At 46.4% G+C, this 13201-nt stretch overlaps 1 long non-coding RNA gene across 2 annotated transcripts; it reads right to left on the bottom strand.

Annotated features, from left to right (window-relative positions):
* Window positions 1-9432: 9432 nt before the first annotated feature.
* LOC123726875 (uncharacterized) lies at window positions 9433-12604 on the bottom strand. 2 transcript variants are annotated; one of them, XR_006759009.1, is made up of 2 exons: window positions 10866-12604; window positions 9433-10764 (listed from the first exon to the last, which is right to left on the bottom strand). It is a non-coding gene; the product is annotated as an uncharacterized lncRNA (long non-coding RNA). The 2 variants fall into 2 exon arrangements; XR_006759010.1 differs by having other exon boundaries at window positions 9433-10725.
* Window positions 12605-13201: the final 597 nt, after the last annotated feature.

The raw sequence follows: 13201 nt of genomic DNA, 5'->3' as shown, positions 1-13201 counted from the left end.
GCGGCTGGCCCAGGTGATATTTAAGAGCGGCTGGCCCAGGTGATATTTAAGAGCGGCTGGCCCAGGTGATATTTAAGAGCGGCTGGCCCAGGTGATATTTAAGAGCGGCTGGCCCAGTAGATATTTAAGAGCGGCTGGCCCAGTAGATATTTAAGAGCGGCTGGCCCAGTAGATATTTAAGAGCGGCTGGCCCAGTAGATATTTAAGAGCGGCTGGCCCAGTAGATATTTAAGAGCGGCTGGCCCAGTAGATATTTAAGAGCGGCTGGCCCAGTAGATATTTAAGAGCGGCTGGCCCAGTAGATATTTAAGAGCGGCTGGCCCAGTAGATATTTAAGAGCGGCTGGCCCAGTAGATATTTAAGAGCGGCTGGCCCAGTAGATATTTAAGAGCGGCTGGCCCAGTAGATATTTAAGAGCGGCTGGCCCAGTAGATATTTAGGAGCGGCTGGCCCAGGTGATATTTAAGAGCGGCTGGCCCAGGTGATATTTAAGAGCGGCTGGCCCAGGTGATATTTAAGAGGGGCTGGCCCAGTAGATATTTAAGAGCGGCTGGCCCAGTAGATATTTAAGAGCGGCTGGCCCAGGTGATATTTAAGAGCGTCTGGCCCAGGTGATATTTAAGAGCGTCTGGCCCAGTAGATATTTAAGAGCGGCTGGCCCAGTAGATATTTAAGAGCGGCTGGCCCAGGTGATATTTAAGAGCGGCTGGCCCAGGTGATATTTAAGAGCGGCTGGCCCAGTAGATATTTAAGAGCGGCTGGCCCAGTAGATATTTAAGAGCGGCTGGCCCAGGTGATATTTAAGAGCGGCTGGCCCAGGTGATATTTAAGAGCGGCTGGCCCAGGTGATATTTAAGAGCGGCTGGCCCAGTAGATATTTAAGAGCGGCTGGCCCAGTAGATATTTAAGAGCGGCTGGCCCAGTAGATATTTAAGAGCGGCTGGCCCAGGTGATATTTAAGAGCGGCTGGCCCAGGTGATATTTAAGAGCGGCTGGCCCAGTAGATATTTAAGAGCGGCTGGCCCAGTAGATATTTAAGAGCGGCTGGCCCAGGTGATATTTAAGAGCGGCTGGCCCAGGTGATATTTAAGAGCGGCTGGCCCAGGTGATATTTAAGAGCGGCTGGCCCAGGTGATATTTAAGAGCGGCTGGCCCAGGTGATATTTAAGAGCGGCTGGCCCAGGTGATATTTAAGAGCGGCTGGCCCAGGTGATATTTAAGAGCGGCTGGCCCAGGTGATATTTAAGAGCGGCTGGCCCAGTAGATATTTAAGAGCGGCTGGCCCAGGTGATATTTAAGAGCGGCTGGCCCAGGTGATATTTAAGAGCGTCTGGCCCAGGTGATATTTAAGAGCGTCTGGCCCAGTAGATATTTAAGAGCGGCTGGCCCAGTAGATATTTAAGAGCGGCTGGCCCAGGTGATATTTAAGAGCGGCTGGCCCAGGTGATATTTAAGAGTGGCTGGCCCAGTAGATATTTAAGAGCGGCTGGCCCAGGTGATATTTAAGAGCGGCTGGCCCAGGTGATATTTAGGAGAGGCTGGCCCAGTACTCCAGTTGTCTTGAGAGATGTGGAAGGTTAACAACTTTAGTTGGCGTGCTCTAGTTGATGGCTTAAAAACAATATTTTATCTGATTGTCCCTGTTTTGCGACACATTTTGGTTTGCTTCCTGTCTTTAATTTTGGTGTTAGTTTTTATTTTGTTTGAGCAAATTTAGTAGCTGCTAATGGTAGGTGTCATTTAGGTCCCAGTTCTTGCTAGCCAACGTTCAGTGGACACCTCCCAGTAGTCTTTCAGAACCCCAGCTGTTTGGTTTTGGTTGTCAGTGACTTAGTTCCCACTTCTGTTTGAGTGACATCTTGCTGGGGAACGTAACACTTCCACCTAATAATGGCAGAGATTAGAGGAATGAAGTGAGTATACTCTCTGTAGAGCAATAGGTGGTCACACTGTGTACAGTTACCTCTACACCTGAACTACTGGGTGCAGATTGAAGCTGCCAGTATTGACAGTAACACTACCCATACAGTCAGGCACAACACTGTTTGCCCTTCACTGCCTTGCATGGTACGGCTCTAAATACTGAAGTATAATGACATGTTTCTCTAGGGAGAGACGGGGACAGTGTGTAATGTGCGAATAACTAAATTGACTTTGCAGTTGACTCTAATTTTCATTCTCCATAGAGACGCTGGATGTCGCGTTCCAGTCCCCCTCAATTCTTCACTTCCCACATGTTCAGTAGAGAATAGACATGAAGCTGCTGCAGCAGAAAGACCACTTCCTATAGGTAACATCCATAGACATGTAGCTGCTGCAGCAGAAAGACCACTTCCTATAGGTAACATCCATAGACATGGAGCTGCTGCAGCAGAGGTAAAACATCCTATAGGTAACATCCATAGACATGAAGCTGCTGCAGCAGAAAGACCACTTCCTATAGGTAACATCCATAGACATGAAGCTGCTGCAGCAGAAAGACCACTTCCTATAGGTAACATCCATAGACATGAAGCTGCTGCAGCAGAAAGACCACTTCCTATAGGTAACATCCATAGACATGAAGCTGCTGCAGCAGAAAGACCACTTCCTATAGGTAACATCCATAGACATGAAGCTGCTGCAGCAGAAAGACCACTTCCTATAGGTAACATCCATAGACATGAAGCTGCTGCAGCAGAAAGACCACTTCCTATAGGTAACATCCATAGACATGGAGCTGCTGCAGCAGCAGAAAGACATTTACATTTACATTTAAGTCATTTAGCAGACGCTCTTATCCAGAGCGACTTACAAATTGGTGCATTCACCTTATGATATCCAGTGGAACAACCACTTTACAATAGTACATCTATATCATTTTTTTGGGGGGGGGGGATAGAAGGATTACTTTATCCTATCCCAGGTATTCCTTAAAGAGGTGGGGTTTCAGGTGTCTCCGGAAGGTGGTGATTGACTCCGCTGTCCTGGCGTCGTGAGGGAGCTTGTTCCACCATTGGGGTGCCAGAGCAGCGAACAGTTTTGACTGGGCTGAGCGGGAACTGTGCTTCCTCAGAGATAGGGAGGCCAGCAGGCCAGAGGTGGATGAACGCAGTGCCCTTGTTTGGGTGTAGGGCCTGATCAGAGCCTGAAGGTATGGAGGTGCCGTTCCCTTCACAGCTCCGTAGGCAATCACCATGGTCTTGTAGCGGATGCGAGCTTCAACTGGAAGCCAGTGGAGAGAGCGGAGGAGCGGGGTGACGTGAGAGAACTTGGGAAGGTTGAACACCAGACGGGCTGCGGCATTCTGGATGAGTTGTAGGGGTTTAATGGCACAGGCAGGGAGCCCAGCCAACAGCGAGTTGCAGTAATCCAGACGGGAAATGACAAGTGCTTGGATTAGGACCTGCGCCGCTTCCTGTGTGAGGCAGGGTCGTACTCTGCGAATGTTGTAGAGCATGAACCTACAGGATCGGGTCACCGCCTTGATGTTAGCGGAGAACGACAGGGTGTTGTCCAGGATCACGCCAAGGTTCTTAGCACTCTGGGAGGAGGACACAAGGGAGTTGCCAACCGATCACTTCCTATAGGAAACATCCATAGACATGAAGCTGCTGCAGCAGAAAGACCACTTCCTATAGGTAACATCCATAGACATGAAGCTGCTGCAGCAGAAAGACCACTTCCTATAGGTAACATCCATAGACATGAAGCTGCTGCAGCAGAAAGACCACTTCCTATAGGTAACATCCATAGACATGAAGCTGCTGCAGCAGATAGACCACTTCCTATAGGTAACATCCATAGACATAAAGCTGCTGCAGCAGAAAGACCACTTCCTATAGGTAACATCCATAGACATGGAGCTGCTGCAGATAGACCACTTCCTATAGGTAACATCCATAGACATGAAGCTGCTGCAGCAGATAGACCACTTCCTATAGGTAACATCCATAGACATGAAGCTGCTGCAGCAGAAAGACCACTTCCTATAGGTAACATCCATAGACATGGAGCTGCTGCAGCAGCAGAAAGACCACTTCCTATAGGTAACATCCATAGACATGGAGCTGCTGCAGCAGATAGACCACTTCCTATAGGTAACATAGACATGGAGCTGCTGCAGCAGAGGTAAAACTTCCTATAGGTAACATCCATAGACATGAAGCTGCTGCAGCAGAAAGACCACTTCCTATAGGTAACATCCATAGACATGAAGCTGCTGCAGCAGAGGTAAAACTTCCTACAGGTAACATTCATAGACATGAAGCTGCTGCAGCAGAAAGACCACTTCCTATAGGTAACATCCATAGACATGGAGCTGCTGCAGCAGAGGTAAAACTTCCTATAGGTAACATCCATAGACATGGAGCTGCTGCAGCAGGTAGACCACTTCCTATAGGTAACATCCATAGACATGGAGCTGCTGCAGCAGAGGTAAAACTTCCTACAGGTAACATTCATAGACATGAAGCTGCTGCAGCAGAGGTAAAACTTCCTACAGGTAACATCCATAGACATGGAGCTGCTGCAGCAGATAGACCACTTCCTATAGGTAACATCCATAGACATGGAGCTGCTGCAGCAGATAGACCACTTCCTATAGGTAACATCCATAGACATGGAGCTGCTGCAGCAGAGGTAAAACTTCCTATAGGTAACATCCATATACATGGAGCTGCAGCAGCAGCAGAAAGACCACTTCCTATAGGTAACATCCATAGACATGAAGCTGCTGCAGCAGAAAGACCACTTCCTATAGGTAACATCCATAGACATGGAGCTGCTGCAGCAGAAAGACCACTTCCTATAGGTAACATCCATAGACATGAAGCTGCTGCAGCAGAAAGACCACTTCCTATAGGTAACATCCATAGACATGGAGCTGCTGCAGCAGATAGACCACTTCCTATAGGTAACATCCATAGACATGGAGCTGCTGCAGCAGAAAGACCACTTCCTATAGGTAACATCCATAGACATGGAGCTGCTGCAGCAGATAGACCACTTCCTATAGGTAACATCCATAGACATGAAGCTGCTGCAGCAGAAAGACCACTTCCTATAGGTAACATCCATAGACATGAAGCTGCTGCAGCAGAAAGACCACTTCCTATAGGTAACATAGACATGGAGCTGCAGCAGCAGCAGAGGTAAAACTTCCTTCAGGTAAAACACAGGAATGGATGTGCACACAGACATCATTTTCACATAAGGCTTAATGTGTGCGACTGCTTCCTGATGTGCTCGATTAGTGGGTATATATATATCTGAAGGCTCTAACGTGTGTGTGTGTGTGTGTGGAGGCAGACTGTTGTAGCGTCTGTCCTCTCTGGAGGGGTTGGTGTGAGGACTCTAACCTGCTGCTTCTGACGTAGCGCCCTCGGAGGAAGAACGTCCCGGAAACCATGACCTTCCTCTCCTTTCACCAGGACACATCTCAACCTCCACAAAATATTCTGACAGCCTTATTCTAAAATGTATTAAATGTTTTTCCTCAATCTAAACCCAATACCCCATAATGACAGTGAAAACATGTTTTTAGAATTTTTTTCAAATTTATTACAAATAAAAACATGAATACCTTATTTACATAAGTATTCAGACCCTTTACTATGAGACTTGAAATTGAGATCAGGTGCATCCTGTTTCCATTGATCATCCTTGAGATGTTTCTACAACTTTGATTGGAGTCCACCTGTGGTAAATTCAGTTGATTGGACATGATTTGTAAAGACACACCTGTCTATATAAGGTCCCACTGTTGACAGGACATGTCAGAGCAAAAACCAAGGCCCTTCTCCCCCGATTTAAACAAAATGTGGAAAAAGTCAACGGGTCTGAATACTTTCATAATGCACTGTACAGACTAATAGGAATGTTCCCCTAGGTTCCCCTAGTTCCAGAGGTCAGAGGATAATCCATTGGTAGGGGACATGCAGAAAGGTGACCTTAGTCTTTCCCTACACCTTACCATTACCCTCTCCTCTCACCTTAAACCACTGACCCTTAAGTTTCCATCATGACCTGACAAGTGTTACAGGAGGAGTGGAAGGCGGAGCATTTCTACGCTATCGATGGACTTGTTGCAGTTCCTGTTACTACAAAATGTTCAACCATGAGGACTTCTTCGCCCCCCAGGGGGGAGGGGGGCACCTTCTGTCTCTGTCATTTAGTAGCTTCTCTCACAGGCACTTCAGGGAGGACAACACTTTCCTGGTTAGACATTGTCACTAGTATGTACAGAGGCCCTTGAGATCAAATATTAATGATTTTATGTTATTGTCATTCTCACTGTTTTTGTTTGTATGAGCTGCACTGCGACAAATTCCAATCAGCTCTGTTGCTATGACAATTGTAAGAGTTACAGTTGATGTAAATATTTCATGTCTTGCATATTTTCCATGCTTAATTTCTCTTAAGGATTTTATCCGCAAGTGCTGCTTTGGCTCTGTGATAACTCCACACATTTGTAAGAATGAAGTTTTATACCGTAAATGAAAGTAATGCTATTGTTCGGGTAACGTTGTTGCCCTGATTTCCTAGGAATATTGTCATGTACACTCAACTAATATCAATTCAATTGTACAGCTGGCAAAGATGTTCAATAAAATCATTTAATTGTTAATAAACAAATTTAACGCAAACAAACAAGTTAATGTAAAAAAAAATATATATACACAGATCCAATATTTTTGATAACCTTGATAAAGAGCAAAACAAAATAACATGTATGCTCCCAAAAACTCATGTTTATTTTATACTATTGCTCAGAGAGATCTAGTTTAACAAGTAACTTCTAAAAGGCTAGATCCCAGTGCCGTGAACCATCACTTCCAGGTCCTGTGTCATTGCAGGGTTACAGCAGAGCGGTGTGTGTGCGTGCTGAAGCACTTTTAGTGAGATTTTGTGCTTGGACAGTTACAAGAATCCTGTTTTCAACATATTGCTCTCCCTGGGCCACAGTATCCATCCATCTCCTGCCCTATAGCCTCGTTTATACCTGGCACTAACATGCGTCCTGGTCTTGTCCACATTCTGATTGTGCCCACATTTTCAGACAGGTGTAGATGATTAAAAGACGCATGGTGGTCTGATCGTGATCAGATCTTTCTGCCCGTTTCTGAGGTACTCAGACACGCATGTGTGTCTGGATATCCTACAAGTGTCGACGGATGCGGACAGTGAAACCATTTAAATCATTATCCTGATTTCCCGTCCGTGTCTTCACTGACCTTTTCAACATCTCCTTGTCCCATTCTGTAATCCCAACATGTTTCAAGCAGACCGATTGTCTCTGTTCCTATGAATTTAAATCTTCCCTGAAATGACTACCGCCCCGTAGCACTCACATCTGTAACCATGAAATGCTTTGACAAGCTGGTCACGACACACAACACCAGTGACTACGTACAGCCATTGCAGAGCAGTGGGACAACATTCCACAGGCCACAATCAACAGCCTGATCACCTCTATGTGAAGATGTGTCACGCTGTATGAGGCAAATGGTGGTCACACTAGATACTGACTGGTTTTCTGATCCAAGCCCCTATCTTTAAAGAAAAAAGGTATCTGTATTCCCAGTCATATGAAATCCATAGATTAAAACCTAATGAATTTATTTACATTTCCTGATTTCCTTGTATGAACTCTGACTTAGTAAAATCTTTGAAATTGTTGCATGTTGCGTTTATATTTTTGTTCAGTGTACACACGGACACTCCAACACACACATAGACATGCTAACATGCATCCTTTGTCCTGATCTTGTCCACATGGTATTAAAATGTGTCTCTTACCCGTCCACTCTGTCTGCATTGTGACCACATTTCCTGGTCCCTCGCTGTATGCAGATTTGACAGCTTGACTTAATCCACATTTTGCTGTGTTACAGCCTGAATTCAAAACTTGAGCTACATACAATACCCCATAATGACAAAGTGAAAACGTGTTTTTAGACATTTTTGCTAATTTATTGAAAATGTAATTTTTTTGTATCTCATTTCCATAAGTTTTCACACTCCTGAGTCAATACATGTTAGAATCACCTTTGGCAGCGATTACAGTTGTGAGTCTTTCTGGGTAAGTCTCTAAGAGTGATTACAGCTGTGAGTCTTTCTGGGTAAGTCTCTAAGAGTGATTACAGTTGTGAGTCTTTCTGGGTTAGTCTCTAAGAGTGATTACAGCTGTGAGTCTTTCTGGGTAAGTCTCTAAGAGTGACTACAGCTGTGAGTCTTTCTGGGTTAGTCTCTAAGAGTGATTACAGCTGTGAGTCTTTCTGGGTAAGTCTCTAAGAGTGATTACAGCTGTGAGTCTTTCTGGGTTAGTCTCTAAGAGTGATTACAGCTGTGAGTCTTTCTGGGTAAGTCTCTAAGAGTGATTACAGCTGTGAGTCTTTCTGGGTAAGTCTCTAAGAGTGATTACAGCTGTGAGTCTTTCTGGGTAAGTCTCTAAGAGTGATTATAGCTGTGAGTCTTTCTGGGTAAGTCTCTAAGAGTGATTATAGCTGTGAGTCTTTCTGGGTAAGTCTCTAAGAGTGATTACAGCTGTGAGTCTTTCTGGGTAAGTCTCTAAGAGTGATTACAGTTGTGAGTCTTTCTGGGTAAGTCTCTAAGAGTGATTACAGCTGTGAGTCTTTCTGGGTTAGTCTCTAAGAGCTTTGTACACCTGCATTATACAATATTTGCACATTATTCTTTTTTTAAATTCTTCAAGCTCGGTCAAGTAGGTTGGTGTTCATTGCTAGACAGTGATTGTTAGGTCTTGCCATAGATTTTCATCGCAACTTAAGTCAAAACTGTAACTAGGCCATTCAGGAGCATTCAATGTCGTCTCGGTAACCAACTCAAGTGTACATTTGGCTTTGTGTTATTGTCCTACCGAACGGTTAATTTGTCTCCCAGTGTCTGTTGGAAAGCAAACAAGCAGGTTATCCTCTAGAATTTTGCCTGTGCTTAGCTTCATTCCATTAATTTCCCCCCCAAAATGCCCAAGTGGTTGCTGATGACAAGCATACCCATAACATGATGCAGCCACCACTATGCTTGAAAATCTGAAGAGTGGTACTCTAATGAGTAGTGTCTCATTGCAAACAGGATGCATGTTTTGACATAATTTTAATTCTGTACAGGCTTCCTGTTTTTCACTGTCATTTAGGTTAGTATTGTGTGTAGGCTAGTGACACATTTCAATATAATCCATTTTAAATTCAGACTTGAACGCAACAAAATGTGGAAAAAGTCCAGAGGATTGAATACCTTGAACTAGGTAAACCAGTCTGTAAACAAAGGGATTCAGACAGATTTTTTCTTCATGCTATGATATGCATACATTTAGGGCTTTTATTTAGATAGAACATGACAACTTTATTTTAAATAAATCTAATAATGTTTTCTATACAATTTGTGACGTTATTGTTGTGGTATGTGGCCCTTATCATAAATAACACAGACTATCTTTATGAAGGAACTTTATTTTCAGCACAGACGTGTTTGCATCTTCAGTTTGACTGTCGGCTGTACAGAAACACAGAGAGACAGGGAACACAGGTAGACAGGGAACACAGGTAGAACTAGGACAAGTATCACAAGTCTTTTTCTGCACATTTTATTGTCTAACTTTGAAATGTGATTCCTCACTCTCAAGCACGCCATTCTTCTCAAGTTCTGTAGCGTTCAGGTTTCTGTGAGTCGTCTCCTTTATCACAGAGAGAAACAAGCAGGAGTTAGTTTCATCTCTTTCATCTCAGAACAATAAGACTCGATTGAGTTTCGCAATGCGCTGGAACCGCCACACCCAGTGTTACCCTCGCCACCTTTTTCCATTAACTCGTGCCAACCAATCAGATACCAAGGAATGAACAAGAAAGAAAAATGAAAAGAGAAAATCGTAGACGGGGTGAATTCAGTGATGTGACCCAGGGTCTGTAGAGACGGGGTGTATTCAGTGATGTGACCCAGGGTCTGTAGAGACGGGGTGAATTCAGTGATGTGACCCAGGGTCTGTAGAGACGGGGTGAATTCAGTGATGTGACCCAGGGTCTGTAGAGACGGGGTGAATTCAGTGATGCGACCCAGGGTCTGTAGAGACGGGGTGAATTCAGTGATGCGACCCAGGGTCTGTAGAGACGGGGGTGAATTCAGTGATGCGACCCAGGGTCTGTAGAGACGGGGTGATTTCAGTGATGCGACCCAGGGTCTGTAGAGACGGGGTGTTTTCAGTGATGTGACCCAGGGTCTGTAGAGACGGGGTGAATTCAGTGATGCGACCCAGGGTCTGTAGAGACGGGGTGAATTCAGTGATGTGACCCAGGGTCTGTAGAGACGGGGTGATTTCAGTGATGTGACCCAGGGTCTGTAGAGACGGGGTGATTTCAGTGATGCGACCCAGGGTCTGTAGAGACGGGGTGAATTCAGTGATGCGACCCAGGGTCTGTAGAGACGGGGTGAATTCAGTGATGCGACCCAGGGTCTGTAGAGACGGGGTGAATTCAGTGATGCGACCCAGGGTCTGTAGAGACGGGGTGATTTCAGTGATGCGACCCAGGGTCTGTAGAGACGGGGTGAATTCAGTGATGCGACCCAGGGTCTGTAGAGACGGGGTGAATTCAGTGATGTGACCCAGGGTCTGTAGAGACGGGGTGTATTCAGTGATGTGACCCAGGGTCTGTAGAGACGGGGGTGAATTCAGTGATGTGACCCAGGGTCTGTAGAGACGGGGGTGAATTCAGTGATGTGACCCAGGGTCTGTAGAGACGGGGTAAATTCAGTGATGTGACCCAGGGTCTGTAGAGACGGGGTGAATTCAGTGATGTGAAATGTTCTGAACGTTGCATATAGAAATAGAATAGGGATTCAGACAACCGTTCAACACCATACATTTCTACCTGAAGTTTCTGGAAGGACAGGCCCTGTGCTCCTCAGTTCCTGGTGTTGTTGAAGTAGCTGACAGGTTCTGGAAGGACAGTTCCTGGTGTTGTTGAAGTAGCTGACAGGTTCTGGAAGGACAGGCCCTGTGCTCCTCAGTTCTGACAGGTTCTGTTCCGTTTTCAAGTCAACATTAATAACAGTCACTTTATTTCTCAGGTGTCATGAAGGGTGTGGTTCCAAAACTACAAACGACATCAAGTTGGACTTTGTGGTTTTCAGTACAGACTAGGTCTTTTATTTATGGGATTTTTTTATTTTTAAAGGACTGGGCTACATTTATTTTTGGACAAAATCAAATAGCTTTCTTCCTTCCCCTCTTGACTAAAAGGCAAACTAAGACCCGAACAAAAGGAGTGATGCCAACTGACATGATCAAACCAGGTTTGTTCCTGCAACAATAAACACACACTTCCACTGCCAGGAGTCAACGAATAACTACGGCCAGTGGACAGACCTGAGAACATACAGGGTTTCCATCCCATCCTGTCAGGGGTGAAGGAAGGCCACGCCTTGGATGAGGCCTGGTTTCACTCTCAAGACACACAACCTTGTTCTAAAAGGTCAACTTCATCCCAAACCAGTTTGGTCCATTTCTGTCACCCTGCCCCCTTACACCGACTGTATCTCAATAGTCTAGAGATACTCCCTCTCCATGTCAATAGTCTAGAGATACTTCCTCCTCCTCACTCCCTCTCCATGTCAATAGTCTAGAGATACTCCCTCTCCATGTCAATAGTCTAGAGATACTCCCTCTCCATGTCAATAGTCTAGAGATACTCCCTCTCCATGTCAATAGTCTAGAGATACTCCCACTCCATGTCAATAGTCTAGAGATACTCCCTCTCCATGTCAATAGTCTAGAGATGCTTCCTCCTCCTCACTCCCTCTCCATGTCAATAGTCTAGAGATGCTTCCTCCTCCTCACTCCCTCTCCATGTCAATAGTCTAGAGATACTCCCACTCCATGTCAATAGTCTAGAGATACTCCCTCTCCATGTCAATAGTCTAGAGATACTTCCTCCTCCTCACTCCCTCTCCATGTCAATAGTCTAGAGATACTCCCTCTCCATGTCAATAGTCTAGAGATACTCCCTCTCCATGTCAATAGTCTAGAGATACTCCCTCTCCATGTCAATAGTCTAGAGATACTCCCACTCCATGTCAATAGTCTAGAGATACTCCCTCTCCATGTCAATAGTCTAGAGATGCTTCCTCCTCCTCACTCCCTCTCCATGTCAATAGTCTAGAGATGCTTCCTCCTCCTCACTCCCTCTCCATGTCAATAGTCTAGAGATGCTTCCTCCTCCTCACTCCCTCTCCATGTCAATAGTCTAGAGATGCTTCCTCCTCCTCACTCCCTCTCCATGTCAATAGTCTAGAGATGCTTCCTGTCTGTCTGCCTGTCTGAACCTCTGTCTGCAGGTTCGAGTCACAGGGAGGTCCAGCAGCACTGACTGATGACTGGCCCTGTCTGAGGCCTATAGTGCTGCCTGTATGGGTCCTGTGGGGGACAGCCTCCCTCCTCTATATGACTGTCTCTCTGTGGGGGGACAGCCTCCCTCCTCTATATGACTCTCTCTGTGGGGGGGGCAGCCTCCCTCCCTCCTCTATATGACTCTCTCTGTGGGGGGGGCAGCCTCCCTCCCTCCTCTATATGACTGTCTCTCTGTGGGGGGGGGCAGCCTCCCTCTATATGACTGTCTCTCTGTGGGGGGGGCAGCCTCCCTCCCTCCTCTATATGACTGTCTCTCTGTGGGGGGCAGCCTCCCTCCCTCCTCTATATGACTGTCTCTCTGTGGGGGGGGGCAGCCTCCCTCCCTCCTCTATATGACTGTCTCTCTGTGGGGGGGGGCAGCCTCCCTCCCTCCTCTATATGACTGTCTCTCTGTGGGGGGGCAGCCTCCCTCCCTCCTCTATATGACTCTCTCTGTGGGGGGGCAGCCTCCCTCCCTCCTCTATATGACTGTCTCTCTGTGGGGGGCAGCCTCCCTCTATATGACTGTCTCTCTGTGGGGGGGCAGCCTCCCTCCCTCCTCTATATGACTCTCTCTGTGGGGGGGCAGCCTCCCTCCCTCCTCTATATGACTGTCTCTCTGTGGGGGGGCAGCCTCCCTCTATATGACTGTCTCTCTGTGGGGGGGCAGCCTCCCTCTATATGACTGTCTCTCTGTGGGGGGGCAGCCTCCCTCCCTCCTCTATATGACTGTCTCTCTGTGGGGGGGCAGCCTCCCTCCCTCCTCTATATGACTGTCTCTCTGTGGGGGGGCAGCCTCCCTCCCTCCTCTATATGACT

This window comes from Salmo salar, chromosome ssa14 (assembly GCF_905237065.1).
Source record: "Salmo salar chromosome ssa14, Ssal_v3.1, whole genome shotgun sequence".
NCBI classification, from domain to species: Eukaryota; Metazoa; Chordata; class Actinopteri; order Salmoniformes; family Salmonidae; genus Salmo; species Salmo salar.
Note: the sequence above shows the minus strand (reverse complement) of the source record. Positions and strands in the feature narration are given on the sequence as shown.